Consider the following 16,583-nt stretch of genomic DNA (forward strand, 5'->3'; position numbering starts at 1 on the left):
ATGTCCGGAGCCCTTGATATCCAGCAAATGAAGCAGCAGGATGTCCTCAAATTCCTTACAGCAGGAACCCACTTAAGTGGCACCAAACTTGACTTCCAAATGGAACAGTACATCTACAAAGGAAAAGTGATGGCACCTACATCATAAATCTGAAGAGAACCTGGGAGAAGTTTCTGTTGGCAGCTTGTGCCACTGTCGCCATTGAAAACCCAGCTGATGTCAGTGTCATATCCTCCAGGAATACTGGCCAGTGAGCTGGGCTGAAGTTTGCTGCTGTCACTGGAGCCACTCCTATTGCTGACCGCTTCACTCCTGGAAACTTCACTAACCAGATCCAGGCAGCCTTCCAGGAGCCAAGACTTCTGGTGGTTACTGATCCCAGGGCTGACCACCAGCCTCTCACAGAGGCCTCTTATGTTAACCTGCCTACCATTGGTCTGTGTAACAGATTCTCCTCTGCACTGTGTGGACATTGTCATCCCGTGCAACAAGGGAGCTCACTCAGTGGGTCTGATGTGGTGGATGGTCGCCCGGGAAGTTCTGCACGTGCGTGGCACCATCTACCATGAACACCCATGGGAGGTCATGCCTGATCTCTACTTCTACAGAGGTCCTGAAGAGATTGAAAAGGAAGAGCAGGCAGCAGCTGAGAAGGCTGTGACCAAGGAGGAATTTCAGGGTGAATGGACAGCCCCACCTCCTGAGTTCATCGCTAAACAACCTGAGGTGGCAGACTGGTCCGAAGGTGTGCAGGTGCCCTCTGTGCCTATTCAGCCATCCCCCACTGAAGGCTGGTCTGCAGCTCCCACTGCTCAAGCCACTGAATGGGTAGAACAACCACTGAGTGCTCTTAAGCTGTTCTTCCACGAACTCTTAAAATGGAAATAGGTTGACGGAAAATAAAGAGTCTTAAAAAGAAAAAAAAAAAGAACTGACATTGACAGGACATTGATGGACAGCCCTGCCAAAACTGAATTCAGGGTCCTCATGGTGAGAAAACAGCCTCCAAGAAAGTAGATCCTCCATGGGATCACTCCACGGCCGAATGTTCTGAGGCTCTCTAGTCCACGGAATGTCAGTGTTTTCAGACATGTGCTGTTCCTTCCACCTGGATGGCTCTTGATGCCTCTTCCTGTCGCAGCCCACAGGTCCCTCTGCTTAGCAGTGTGGGGTAGAGGTTAAGTGCACAGCTCATTGGACTGACTCCACCCAGGTTCTAATGCCAGCTTTGCTCCTTGCTGGTGGTGAATCTCAGACCATTCACTCTTTGTGCCAGTTTCCTCCTCTGTAGAAAGAAGATAAATAATACCTACCTGTCAGAGTCATCATAGGATTAAACGAGATACTCACATTTACTACTTAGCATAATCCTTGTCACTAACAAGCACTCTCTAACTCAGCACTATCCCCTAGAAACAAAATGCAAGCCACATGTTAAAATTTTTTAAATTTTAAAATTAGTAATTAAATTAAATTAGCCAAAGCAGTCTTGAGGGAAAAAAACAGAGCTGGAGGAATCAGACTCCCTGACTTCAGACTATACTACAAAGCTACAGTAATCAAGACAATATGGTACTGGCACAAAAACAGAAACATAGATCAATGGAACAAGATAGAAAGCCCAGAGATAAACCCACGCACCTATGGTCAACTAATCTATGACAAAGGAGGCAAAGATATACAATGGAGAAAAGACAGTCTCTTCAATAAGTGGTGCTGGGAAAACTGGACAGCTACATGTAAAAGAATGAAATTAGAATACTCCCTAACACCATACACAAAAATAACTCAAAATGGATTAGAGACCTAAATGTAAGACTGGACACTATAAAACTCTTAGAGGAAAACATAGGAAGAACACTCTTTGACATAAATCACAGCAAGATCTTTTTTGATCCACCTCCTAGAGTAATGGAAATAAAAACAAAAATAAACAAATGGGACCTAATGAAACTTTGCACAGCAAAGGAAACCATAAACAAGACGAAAAGACAACCTTCAGAATGGGAGAAAATATTTGCAAACGAATCAACGGACAAAGGATTAATCTCCAAAATATATAAACAGCTCATTCAGCTCAATATTAAAGAAACAAACACCCCAATCCAAAAATGGGCAGAAGACCTAAATAGACATTTCTCCAAAGAAGGCATACAGACGGCCACAAAGCACATGAAAAGATGCTCAGCATCACTAATTATTAGAGAGATGCAAACCAAAACTACAATGAGGTATCTATCACCTCACACCAGTTAGAATGGGCATCATCAGAAAATCTACAAACAACAAATGCTGGAGAGGGTGTGGAGAAAAGGGAACGCTCTTGCACTGTTGGTGGGAATGTAAATTGATACAGCCACTATGGAGAACAATATGGAGGTTTCTTAAAAAACTAAAAATAGGGGCTTCCCTGGTGGCACAGTGGTTGAGAATCTGCCTGCCAATGCAGGGGACATGGGTTCGAGCCCTGGTCTGGGAAGATCCCACATGCCTCGGAGCAACTAGGCCCGTGAGCCACAATTACTGAGCCTGCGCGTCTGGAGCCTGTGCTCCGCAACAAGAGAGGCCGCGAAAGTGAGAGGCCCACGCACCGCGATGAAGAGTGGCCCCCACTTGCCGCAACTAGAGAAAGCCCTCGCACAGAAACAAAGACCCAACACAGCCATAAATAAAAATAAATAAATAATTAAAAAAAAAAAAAACTAAAAATAGAATTACCATATGACCCAGCAATCCCACTACTGGGCATATACCCAGAGAAAACTGTAATTCAAAAAGACACATGCACCCGAATGTTCATTGCAGCACTATTTACAATAGCCAGGTCATGGAAGCAACCCAAATGCCCATCAACAGACAAATGGATAAAGAAGTTGTGGTACATATATACAATGGAATATTACTCAGCCATAAAAAGGAACGAAATTGAGTCATTTGTTGAGACGTGGATGGATCTAGAGACTGTCATACAGAGTGAAGTAAGTCAGAAAGAGAAAAACAAATATCGTATATTAACGCATGTATGTGGAACCTAGAAAAATGGTACAGATGAACCGGGTTGCAGGGCAGAAGTTGAGACACAGATGTAGAGAACAAACGTATGGACACCAAGGGGGGAAAACTGCAGTGGGGTGGGGATGGTGGTGTGCTGAATTGGGTGATTGGGATTGACATGTATAAAGTGATGTGTATAAAATTGATGACTGATTAAAAATAAATAAATTTAAAAAAAATCAGCCTAAGAGAAATGGTTCAGATGTGTCACTGTACATGTTGCAATGAGTGTAATTAATTACCTGTCTGGTTACTATAGTGATTTTCAGGACAGTTCACACATTCATAGCAGCAGATATGTTGACTTTTTGTTGTTTTCTTCATTTGCCCCAGACTGTATTCCTTGGAGCATTTGGGCTGAATTTGCTGCAAAGTGAAAAGAAATACCGAATAGGTTTTTAAAAAGATTTATCTTAATTATCCTTGACTTAATGTAAAGATTTATTTACAAAATAGTATTTTGGTCTTTTTTTTTCTTCATAGTGTAATGGAATTGTTCTGTTATCTGGAGGGAAAAAAAAATTTTTTTTTAATTAGTAATTAAAAATTTTCTAGTAGCCACATTAAAAAAGATAAAAAGAAACAGTTAAAATTAATCTTAGTGTATTTTACCTAATCCAGTCTATCCTAAATGTTATCATTTCAACTTGTAATCAATATAAAAAACATCAATGAGATAGCTCACTTTTTTTAATAGGAAGTCTTTGAAATCATATGTGTATTTTACACTGACAGCACATTTCATTTCCACTAGCCACAGTCCAAGGGCTCAGTAGCCACATGTGGCTAGTGGCTACCACATTGGACAGCACAAATGTAAATGATAGCTGGCATCATTATTTGGGAGGATTTCAACCTAAAAGCCATTCCCCCAGAAAACCGTTCCCTGGCCTGGTAGACTATGTCAGGGCTCCTGTTATTAAGACCTTTTTTTTAGCACCCTGAAAACACTCCTCATAATTATACAGTTGACTCTTGAAAAACACTGGTTTGAATGGAGCGGTTCCACCTACAAGCAGATTTTTTTTTTCAATAAATTCAGATAGTACTACACAACCCATGGTTAATTGAATCCGCGAATGCATAACTGAAGATACAGAGGGCCGACTATGGCACTTAAGCATCCAGGGATTTTGATATATTCGGGGCTCCTGGAACCAATCGCAGATAACGAGGGACAGCTGTAATTAAACGCTTCTTATGCACTCGTTTGCATCTGTCCATCTCTTACCAGATTCAAGGCTTCAGGAAGGCAGAGACTAAGTCTGTCTCATTCACTGCTCTACCCCAGTACCTGACACAGGATACAGCACATAGTAGGTGCTGAATAAAAATATGTTGTGTGAATAACATTTGTTAAGTACCCATTTAATGAATTAAGTTTACCACTGCACTAATTGATGTTGGGAAGAAAGAGGGGATTAAGGGGAAAAAAAGATTTAGAAGAATAAATTCCAGAGCTTACAATACAGATGTGGAAGTTTTCTTTACAAAAACAGTAGTTGTTCATTGCAGAAAGAATTTTAGAAAAACAGCAACAACAGATAAACCGAGATATAAAAATTAAAAGTATCCATAATCTCCCCAAAATTAATGACCAGTTGTAGATTCTTCTAGACCAGTCTTTTACACACATTGACACACATATTGGGAACATTTATTGTTTGGCATGTGGGAAGCAACATGTTAAGTCTTTTACATTATCATCTCATTTAATCCTCACAAAGATCCAATGGGGGTTTTATGCCTATTTTCCAGGCCAGGAAACTGAGGCTCATAAATGAAGTCACGTGCCCAAGGCCACACAAGTACGAAGTGGCAAAGTCGGGATTCAAACCCAGGACTGTCTGACTTTACAGTCTAGGACATGGCTTCTGAAGGGGAACTTGGGGACTGCGTCACACACCCCTTGTCAAGTTCAAGTTCCCCAGAGGGCTTGGACACAATGCCTTGAGGAGGCCCTGCTGTTTCTGAATTTGGGCACCCCCCCCACACACACACTCATTGTCCTGCTTAAAATCTTCCTGACACCAGAATAAAGCCCAGTGATTTTCCACCAACTCTCCTTTCTCCTTTCTCAGCTCCAGTCACAGGGAAAGACTTTTCAATTTTTTGGCCGTACCGTGCAGCTTGCCAGATCTTAGGTCCCTGACCAGTGATTGAACCCAGGCCCTCAGCAGTGAAAGCGTGGAGTCCTAACCACTGGACTGCCAGGGAATTTCTGGGAATGACTTTCAATTCCTCCAAGAGGCCACATCCTCCTGGCTCCAGAACACTGCAGGTACTGATACCCCGGCTAAAAGGCATCCTGTCCTCTTTCTCCTGGTTAACTTCTCTCCTCCTTCAGTTCACAGCTCAACACCCCCTCCTCCAGGAGGCCTTCCCTGACCACCACGCAGACTTGGATAATTGGTTCCACAACCCCCACCAAAGCACATAACTCTGTGTCAGGCACCATGGGGAGCCTTTTTCCTATATTATCTCATTTAATACCCACAAAATCTTTACAGCACTGGCACATTGGAATGACCTGGGAAGCTTTTATTTTATTTTATTTTTTTGGCTGCGTTGGGTCATCGTTGTTGCGCGGGATTTCTCTAGTTGCGTTGAGTGGGGGCTACCTTTCATTGCCGTGCACAGGCTTCTCATTGTGGTGGCTTCTCTTGTTGCGGAGCACGGGCTCTAGGCACGCGGGCTTCAGTAGTTGTGGTGCACGGGCTGAGTTGCTCTGCGGCATGTGGGATCTTCCCAGACCAGGGATCGAACCCGTGTCCCCTGCATTGGCAGGTGAATTCTTTTTTTTTTTTTAAACATCTTTATTGGAGTATAATTGCTTTACAATGGTGCGTTAGTTTCTGCTGTATAACAAAGATAATCAGCTATACATATACATATATCCCCATATCTCCTCCCTCTTGTGTCTCCCTCCCATCCTCCCTATCCCACCCCTCCAGGTGATCACAAAGCACCGAGCTGATCTCCCTGTGCTATGCGCTGCTTCCCACTAGCTATCTATTTTACATTTGGTAGTGTATATATGTCCATGCCACTCTCTCACTTTGTCCCAGCTTACCCTTCCCCCTCCCCGTGTCCTCAAGTCCATTCTCTACGTCTGCGTCTTTATTCCTGGCTTGCCCCTAGGTTCTTCAGAACCTTTTTTTTTTTTTTTTTAGATTCCATATATGTGTTAGCATATGGTATTTGTTTTTCTCTTTCTAACTTCACTCTGTATGACAGACTCTAGGTCCATCTACCTCACTACAAATAACTCAATTTCGTTTCCTTTTATGGCTAATATTCCATTGTATATATATGCCACCTCTTCTTTATCCATTCATCTGTCGGACACTTAGGTTGCTTCCATGTCCTGGTTATTGTAAATAGAGCTGCAATGAACATTGTGGTACATGTCTCTTTTTGAATTATGGTTTTCTCAGGGTATATGCCCAGTAGTGGGATTGATGGGTCACATGGTAGCTCTATTTTTAGTTTTTTAAGGAACCTCCATACTGTTCTCCATAGTGGCTGTATCAATTTACATTCCCACTAACAGTGCAAGAGGGTTCCCTTTTCTCCACACCCTCTCCAGCATTTATTGTTTGTAGATTTTTTGATGATGGCCATTCTGACTGGTGTGAGGTGATACCTCATTATAGCTTTGATTTGCATTTCTCTAATGATTAGTGATGCTGAGCATCCTTTCATGTGTTTGTTTGCAATCTGTATATCTTCTGTGGAGAAATGTCTATTTCGGTTTTCTGCCCATTTTTGGATTGGGTTGTTTGTTTTTTTGATATTGAGCTGCATGAGCTGCTTGTAAATTTTAGAGATTAATCCTTTGTCAGTTGCTTCATTTGCAAATATTTTCTCCCATCCTGAGGGTTGTCTTTTTGTCTTGTTTATGGTTTCCTTTGCTGTGCAAAAGCTTTTAAGTTTCATTAGGTCCCATTTGTTTATTTTTGTTTTTATTTCCATTTCTCTAGGAGGTGGGTCAAAAAGGATCTTGCTGTGATGTATGTCATAGAGTGTTCTGCCTATGTTTCCCTCTAAGAGTTTTATAGTGTCTGGCCTTACATTTAGGTCTCTAATCCATTTTGAGTTTATTTTTGTTTATGGTGTTAGGGAGTGCTCTAATTTCATTCTTTTACACGTAGCTGTCCAGTTTTCCTAGCACCACTTATTAAACAGGATGTCTTTTCTCCATTGTATATTCTTGCCTCCTTTATCAAAAATAAGGTGACCATATGTGCGTGGGTTTATCTCTGGGCTTTCTATCCTGTTCCATTTATCTATATTTCTGTGTTTGTGCCAGTACCATACTGTCTTGATTACTGTAGCTTTGTAGTATAGTCTGAAGTCCAGGAGCCTGATTCCTCCAGCTCTGTTTTTCTTTCTCAAGATTGCTTTGGCTATTTGGGGTCTTTTGTGTTTCCATACAAATTGTGCAATTTTTTGTTCTAGTTCTGTGAAAAATGCCATTGGTCGTTTGATAGGGATTGCATTGAATCTGTAGATTGCTTTCGGTAGTATAGTCATTTTCACAATGTTGATTCTTTCAATACAAGAACATGGTATATCTCTCCATTTGTTTGTATCATTTTTAATTTCTTTCATCAGTGTCTTATAGTTTTCTGGCAGGTGGATTCTTAACTACTGTGCCACCAGGGAAGTCCCTGGGAAGTTTTAAGATATATTTTTTGCCCAGAACTAATGCTCAGAAATTCTGATTGAATTGACCCAGAATGCAGCCTGGGCAAGAGGATTTTTAAAAGCTCCCCAGGTGATTTTAAGTGCTCAGCCGGGGTGGAGACCCACTGGCTTCTGAGATAGATGTGATGGTCCTGACACTCCTTTTACAGCCAGAGAACTGAGGCACAGAGAAATTAAGTAAGTAGCCTAAGGTCACGCAGCTAGTGAATAGTGGAGCAAAGATTTGAACCCAGAAAGTCTGGTTTCAAAGCTTCATGAAAAAAAAAAAAAAATCAATTGGTCTCAGTTCATTTCCCCAGTGATGGAGAGCTATAAGCCGGCTCTCTTCTGAGACAGACACTGAAGGCCCCTTGGGCACGGGATATTTTTAACCCAGAGAAGCCAGTGATTCTTGCAGACAGCCTGCAGGGACTTACACTGGGAAGATTGTTTGGGGGCTGGTGGACCCGTTCCCTGCTGAGATACTCCTCAGAGTCCAGCTTTTCTGTCCCCTGGAGCCAGTAGGTCCAGGCTGGCTTGGGTGACAGGGTGGGAGGGGGTGGGGTGGGGGTTGGCTCCATCTGGAACTGATGTTTCCAAGGATATTTCCATACATGGTGGAAGGGGAGAGGGTCAGGATTACCTCACCCAAGCCAGCCCCTTCTCTCTGCTTTCTGCCTGGAAAGGAGCTAGAGAACAACTAATTGTTGGAACTGGATATGAATTCACCCTCCTCCTTCTTCCCCTCCCTAACCCAGCAGAGTCCTGTGAAAGCTGCAGAGCTTCAAACGTACACATTGAGTATTCTCCAGACGCTCTCCTATGTGGCTTTGTGGGAGAATACACAGTACAGTCTTGGGGGACCCAACTTGGGGGCATCTTTTAAAATACAAAATATGGGGAATTCCCTGGTGGTCCAGTGGTTAGGACTCCACTTTCACTGCCGAGGGTGCAGGTTCAATCCCAGGTTGGGGAACTAAGATTCCACAAGCTGCACGGTGCGGCCAAAAAAAAAAAAAAAATTAAAATGCAAAATGTGAATGGTTTTTGTGCAAGCAATCTCACCTACAGAAATTTCCCCTAGAAACAGCGCACTAGTAGGCAAAATTCCCCCCAAAAAACCCTATGAGTAGGCAAAGATGCGCACCCAAGGATGTTCATCATAGCATTGCTTATAATTGGGAAAAACTGGAAACAACCCAAATGTCCATCCATAGGGATTGGTTAGCTGAAGTGGGATATATCCATATGGGAAGAGGGGAGTTATATGCTGACATGGAAAATAGGTCCACCATATATTAGTTTAGCAGAAAGAAAAAGGAAATAGTAGAACTGAATGTAGAATATAATCCAATGTTTGCTAATAATTAGGTTGACACATAAATAGAACAATTTGGAGGCATAATTTCACCTATCTGTGGCTATTTTCTCTAGCCATGGAGGTGGGATTATGGTGATCTTTGACTGTCACTGCTGCATATATATAATGTTTGGATTTTATATACCAACATGCAGTAATTTCACAACCAGAAAAAAATTAGGTTGTGAAACTGAAACCAATAATATGTAAAAATCACATGGATCCACTTGAAGATGGTTAATTTTACGTTCTGTGAATTTTACTTCAATTAAAAAAAAAAAAAAAAAGTCATTGTAACTCAAACTACCCAGCCAAAGAAAGATTCCAGTAGAGCTGAGAGCAAAATATCACATGTATGTTCTATAAATTTTACCTTTAAAAAAATTGTTTTGCTTTCCCTAAGCTTTTTGTTCATATTTTTGGTGGGTTTTTTTAAATAAGTTTTTTATTTATTTTTGGCTGCGTTGGGTCTTCATTGCTGCGCGCCGGCTTCCTCTAGTTGTGGCGAGTGGGGGCTACTCTTTGTTGTGGTGCGTGGGCTTCTCATTGCAGTGGCTTCTCTTGTTGTGGAACATGGGCTCCAGGCACACGGGCTTCAGTAGTTGTGGCACAGTAGTTGTGGCTTGCGGGCTCTAGAGCGCAGGCTCAGTAGTTGTGGCGCACGGGCTTAGTTGCTCAGCGGCATGTGGGATCTTCCCAGACCAGGGATCGAACCCATGTCCCCTGCCTTGGCAGGCAGATTCTTAACCACTGCGCCACCAGGGAAGTCCCTTGGTGGTTTTTCCATGCTTTTCTTTCTTGTATGCTTACAAATGAGTCATTATTTTACTTACTTGCTATTATAAATTCTAAGAAAATCACACACACACACACTCACATGAGTGTTTGCCAGAGCATTATCTGACTTTCCAGTCAATACAAAATTTGCCATGGGAGGGAGCATTCATGTTCTGTCTCCTCCAGGCCTGTTTTGACACCCAGATTATTCACCTCGGCAACCAGCTAAGGTGAAAAGAAATGGTTGGAGTGCATTTTCAGACCACACTATCAAGGAAATTTTTAGCTCCTTGAAATTTCAGCCTCTGGGTAGCACAAGTCGGCTCCTCTTGTAGTTCGCACAATCTTAGTGGGGTCTTCAGGATGCCCCTTTGGGTAGTTATCACTGACCCCCTCTTTCCATCATATTTGCTCAATTGTAATACATTGGCTCCGCAGGGGACTCTTCTTCCCTTTCCCGGGACCACAGGTCCTGAACACAGGGTATTCCTTGGTCCCAGCAAATCTACCCTGGGTTCCAGAGAAGAAGTGACATTAACTTATCTTACTTAGCCATATTTTGATGACTGATCAGGAAGTGGTTTAAGGGAGTAGTTGTGGAAAGCAAAGGCTTTTATTACCAAATGTCAAGGATTGTTCATTCCACAGATTACTGATTACATAGGGGAAAGTGCACTTTTACAACAGAGAGAGAGCAGTTTACTGCTTTACCCTGGCGCTTAAACTCAGCATCGATTATAGTGGCAGATGCAATACAAAGTTCACAACGCCACCTCTGAAGTTCTGTTGAATCGAATCAAGCTGTGGTCTTGGTTACAGGAAATAAAGGGAACACAATCAGTGAAGTTGGAATGTGAGGCTTCTACACGGTAACTGTCTTGGACTCTTCAAAATATCAGTGTCATGAAGGAAAGAAAAAAGGCAGCGGGGGCGGGGCGGGGGTTTCCCTGGTGGCGCAGTGGTTAAGAATCCGCCTGCCGATGCAGGAGACACGGGTTGAAGCCCTAGTCCGGGAAGATCCCACATGCCGTGGAGCAACAGACACCGTGTGCCACAACTATTGAGCCCACGTACGGCAACTACTGAAGCCCATGCGCCTAGGGCCTGTGCTCCGAAGCCAGCGCAATGAGAAGCACGCGCACTGCAAAGAAGAGTAGACCCCACTCGCTGCAACCAAAGAAAGCCCGTGCGTGGCAACGAAGACCCAACTCAGCCAAAAATAAATAAATATTAAAAAAAAAAGGGGGGCACTTGCCTAGATTTTTTAAAACTGCAGGTGGAAAATAAAATGGAAATGGAAAGCCACTCTGGAAGATAATTTGGCAGCTTCTTACAAAACTAAACATGCAACTGACTACACGACCCAGAGAATTAAAAACTTACACTCATACAAAAACTTGTACAGGAATGCTCTTAGCAGCTTTATTTATGATAGCAAAATACTAGGAACAATTCAAATGTCCTTCCATGGGTGAATGGTTGAACAAACCCTGGTACTTCCATATAATGGAATACTACTCAGCAAGGAAAAAGAATGAGCTAGTGATACATGCAAGAACCTGGATGGACCGGAAGGACATATTGTTTGATGAAAAAAGTCGATCTCAAGAAAATCACATACCGTAGATTCCGTTCATATAAAATTCTAGAAAATGCAAACTAATCTATAGCGACAGAATGGGGGAGGGGTAGTGGGGAGAGATGGGAGGGAGGGGTGGATTGCAAAGGAACACCAGGAAACTTTGGGGAGTAATGGATGTGTTCGCCAGCTGGTTTGCAATAATGGTTTCATGGGTGTATATGTTTTGAAAACTCATCAAATTGTAGGCTTTAAATATGTGCAGTTTATTGAATATCAATTATGCCGAAGTAGAGCTGTTTGTAAAAAAAAAAAAAAAAAAGAAAAGAAATGGGGAGAATGGTTTCTGTAAGAATTAAATGAAATAAAGCATATTAAGCACTTTGCGTGGAGTCTGGCATATGAAGTAAGCACTTCATGTGGCGTCTGCCGCACAGTAAGTGCTCCATAGTTGTTGGTGTTGGAACTTGGCTGGTCTCCTGGCTGGCTCCATCACATCCCCCTGTTTATTTGCTTTATAACATTGAAATAATCTAATTATTTTGTTTATCTGTGGTCTCAAAACGGTGAGTTCCCTGAAGCAGGGACTGTGTCTGATTTGCAGGTAGAGCGGTTTTTCCCCAGTGTTGTGCTTTGAATCCGTAGATGCTGTCCCACCACCTTCGCCCTTACAAGCCACATTCTTTTGTTAGAGAACAGAAGAATGTTTCATGAGTGTTCGCCTAAGCAGGTCCAGCCGGATTTGCCACGCCCAGGAATAGGACTCCTGAGGCCTTCTATCCGTGGATACACGCCTGGTCTTCCTAACAGAACAAGACTAGAGGCAGTCGGTATAGTGGAAACCCGCACCCCACTAAAAGTAAAGGGATTTAATTCCAAGCGCAGCTGTGCCCGGTACTGCATAGTAGGACCTGAAAATGCCTACTGTGTCCGTTCCCCCCCCTCATCACTTTAAAACGAAGTATTCGGATAAGTTGTTTTCAGATACCCATCCGTTCTTACGAACCTGTGACCCTTTGAAGAGTCCAGTTCAGTTGTTATGGAAGCAGAGTTGGTCATGTAGCAACTGGGAACTTCCAGACAATACCTATTGCAACCAAAATTCCTTTTGGTGCACTGAGAAACCGTCGGGCTGCGTCCTTATTCACGGGAAAACAGCGCAACCCGATCTGTCTAAAAGCAAGTATACTCACAGCGGATAAACACTGGACTAAACCCGCTTGTAATTCTTAATAATAGAAATAAACGCAGAACCGCTTTGACGAAAGCAAGCAATAAATTTCTAGAAAACCTAGAACAATTAAAATGCTCACTACAGTATAATAAAAAAATATTAAGTATACAGCTGTTATTAAACCTGCACCAATCAGTCTCCGTAGAGACTGTCAAAAATTGCCAATGCCGACTATATTTCAAGTCGTCATGGCGGGGTATTGGGAAAAGTTTTCAATTAGCAATAATCGCGCCTCGGATAAACCTCATTGGCTACGATACTGCCACTGCGCAAAGCTAAAAAACGTAAGCACGCACCTAGCTCCGCCATGGATGACAACTGCCTTTACCGTGAGGGTGAGCGACTGATAACGAGCTGGGAAATATGAAGCACTTCCTTGCAAGAACTTATGTTTAAGATCCGCCTGCGCGAAAAGGTTCTAGTTTTAAAATTATCTGTTGTCGAACACTAACGTTTTAGAAATACGTGCGCCTTCGCAAAGGATGCTGGGGAATCTCATGCAAATTACCATGACGTCACCAGGACCGTCTGGCTGAGACTCGTGTTATAAAAAACACCGGCAGGAAAAGAACGAACGAAAACACAGAGTTAACCGAAATGAGATCGGTAGGTTGTAAGTTCTAATGTCTCTCCTGAGAGTTTTCCTTTTTGGTTTCAGCACCCACGCGTCAATGTTAATACATTTTGTTTGTTAATACATTTTGTTTGTAACACGCCGACATAAAAGACAAACAACGAAAACTGGATAACAGACATGAAGAGAACACGGTGTTAAAAGCGAAAACACGCCTAAAAGTTTTCAGGAGCGTGAGTCCGTGTTGTAACGGTGAATATAGAAAATTCAATGAACACTACGCTGCTGGTGACTATATTTTTAGCGTAACCTCATACTGAATTACGGTGGTTACAGAACGCACACTTCCTTATTTTAAACCTACATTGTTCAGTCTCCGTAGAGACTGTCAAAAATTGCCAATGCCGACTATATTTCAAGTCGTCACGGCGGGGTATTGGGAAAAGTTTTCAATTAGCAATAATCGCGCCTCGGATAAACCTCATTGGCTACGATACTGCCACTGCGCAAAGCTAAAGAAAGCCACCCCCTACTCATCGTTCCCAATAAGCAAGGTTCCTATTACAGAAAGGTGAGTTGGAGCCTCAAGGCAAAACCCTTAATTATTAATGGGCTGAAAATTATACAACCATATTAAGATGTCTCGGAAATATATAATCCGTTTCTGAGTATTCAGCTGCTTGATTTCACTTAGTTTTGAGTGGAGAATGAAGCAAAGCATTGTGGGAGGGAACATGCTAATAAACTTAATTCAGACTATAAATTGGGGAGGATGAGCCATGTGCTCAGTGTAAGAGTGCTGTGGTAAAATATACATAACATAAAATTTACCATTTGAACCACTTCTAAGTTCAGCAACCATCACCACTGTACATCTCCAGAACTTTTTCATCACCCCAAACAAACTTCCCATTAAATACTAACTCCCCGTTCCTCTCTCCCACAGACCCTGGCAACCTCTATTCCACTTTCTATAAATTTGGCAACTCTCAGTATCTCACATAAGAGAATCACACAATTTTTTGTGTCTGGCTTATTTCATACATTGTTTTTAAGGTCCATCCATATTGTAGTATGTCTCAGAATTTCGTTCCTTTTTATGGCTGATATTCTACTATATGGAATTTTGTTATCCATTTATTCTTTGATTGACAGGAGGTTGCTTCCACCTTTTGGCTATTGTGAATAATGCTTCTATGAACACTGACATACAAGTATCAGTTTGAGTCCTTCTTTTCAATTCTTTTGTGTATATATCTAGAAGTAGAATTTCTGGATGATGTGGTAATTCTATGTTTAACCTGAAAGGGTTTTCTGTGGACATCTTAATTCAGAGGAGAGAGGCTATTTCTACAGTTCATGAGTTTGAAGTAACTTTCACTGTTACTGGCTCGGCAAGTGGAAAGCTACTAGAAACCTATGTCTGAACTTGTTTCAGCTCTGAGCTGTACTCTCCAAAAGACTTTTGGTTTTTGCTACTCACTAAGATGCAACTAGTACTCTGAGAAAATATTTCCCCCAAAATTTCATTATGAAAAATTTCAAACATGAAACGTTCAAAGTATTGCTCACTGAACATTTATGTAGTCATCAACTAGATGTAAAAATGACATAAAAAGGCCTATTTGATACTGATGTGTAGTTAATTTTTTTTCCACAGCCATAATTGTCAGGGTAGGAAAAAACAGCAGAAAAAAAGAAAGGCTAACAGTCTGATTAATTTAGAATATTTGATTTTGATCCAACCAAGGACTTTGTCATTAATTCCTAGTGTGGTGGAGTTGTGAGAAATAAAAGACTAGGGTCATCCAAGGAACTTCTCAGCCCTTGAGAATGTCTCGATTGGGTGGCTCATTACACCCTGTCAGTAGCTATCAAGGGCAATTGTTTCACCAGCTGTCTTGGATGACTTCATCTTCCACAGATGACTTCCCATCACTAAGAAAAATAGAAAACTCAGCTAACTTCTCCCCAGAACATGAAATTCTTTGGGGCCTAAAAGCACAATAATCCTGTATTCCTGGCCAGTCTTTTAATGATGCTTATTCCACTTGAAGAACTGGAAAAGTAATGTGGCTCTGAAGTTTTCCATAATAAAATTTGCCTGGGATTGGGGGTAGTGTCATGTTTTGACATGTCCATAGGTTTTAATCAAACACCCATGTGTGCAGAAAATATTCTGGATTACAATTTTGTTTTCTTTTTAAAAAATTTATTTATTTTTGGCTGCACTGGGTCTTCGTTGCTGTGCGCGGGTTTTCTCTAGTTGCGGCGAGCGGGGGCTACTCTTGTTCAGTGCACGGGCTTCTCATTGCGGTGGCTTCTCTTGTTGCGGAGCACAGGCTCTAGGCACGCGGGCTCAGTAGTTGTGGCTCGTGGGCTCTAGAGCGCAGGCTCAGTAGTTATGGCGTAGGGCTTTAGTTGCTCCGCGGCATGTGGGATCTTCTCGGACCAGGGCTCGAACCCATGTCCCCTGCACTGGCAGGCAGATTCTTAACCACTGCACCACCAGGGAAGCCCTATAATTGTTTGACTTCATAAAAGTTCCCAGTCTACATTTTTAAAAATTAATTTATTTGTTTTTATTTTTGGCTGTGTTGGGTCTTCTTGCTGTGTGCGGGCTTTCTCTAGTGGCAGCGAGCCAGGGCTACACTTTGTTGCCGTGGGCGGGCTTCTCATTGTCGTGGCTTCTCTTGTTGCAGAGGATGGGCTCTAGGCGCGCGGGCTTCAGTAGTTGTGGCACACAGGTTCGATAGTGCAAGCTCAGTAGTTGTGGCGCACGGGCTTAGTTGCGCCACAGTGTGGGATCTTCCCGGGCCAGGGATCGAACCCGTGTCCTCTGCATTAGCAGGCAGATTCTTAACCACTGCGCCACCAGGGAAGCCCCCCAGTCTATATTTTAATCCTTTTTTTTTTTTTTCCCCAGCCAATGTGGTCAGGTTAACTAAGGTACAAAAGACTCATGTCAGGTGGTTCTCTCAGCCCAGTGACCTATTTGAGGTGTGGCTGGAGGTATTGCTCCCAAACTACTGAAATGGGTTACTTTACCAATATTTACTGCTATGCATTCAATGATAGTCAGACTCTGACTCCAGCTTTCATACTACTCCTCTGGGCTTCAGTTTTGTTTGTTTGTTTGTTTTTGGCGGCACCGAGCGGCTTTCGGGATCTTAGTTCCCCGACCAGGGATTGAACCTGCGCCCTCGGCGGTGAAAGCTCGGAGCCTAACCACTGGACCTCCAGGGAATTCCCCTCACTTCATTTTAAAATGGGGGAAGTGGTTCCTTAGAGTGGTCTTCAAGGTCAGTGCTAGCTG

General features: G+C 42.6%; 2 non-coding genes and 1 pseudogene across 2 annotated transcripts; 1 reads left to right on the plus strand and 2 right to left on the minus strand.

The window, feature by feature from the left end:
- LOC137776171 (small ribosomal subunit protein uS2-like) lies at positions 1-888 on the plus strand (annotated as a pseudogene).
- Positions 889-12,829: 11,941 nt separating this feature from the next.
- Positions 12,830-12,970, minus strand: LOC137777125 (U4 spliceosomal RNA). Its single transcript, XR_011076444.1, has one exon. It is a non-coding gene; the product is annotated as a U4 spliceosomal RNA (small nuclear RNA).
- Positions 12,971-13,640: 670 nt separating this feature from the next.
- Positions 13,641-13,781, minus strand: LOC137777071 (U4 spliceosomal RNA). Its single transcript, XR_011076403.1, has one exon. It is a non-coding gene; the product is annotated as a U4 spliceosomal RNA (small nuclear RNA).
- Between the last annotated feature and the right edge of the window lie 2,802 nt (positions 13,782-16,583).

This window comes from Eschrichtius robustus, chromosome 14, assembly GCF_028021215.1.
Source record: "Eschrichtius robustus isolate mEscRob2 chromosome 14, mEscRob2.pri, whole genome shotgun sequence".
NCBI classification, from domain to species: Eukaryota; Metazoa; Chordata; class Mammalia; order Artiodactyla; family Eschrichtiidae; genus Eschrichtius; species Eschrichtius robustus.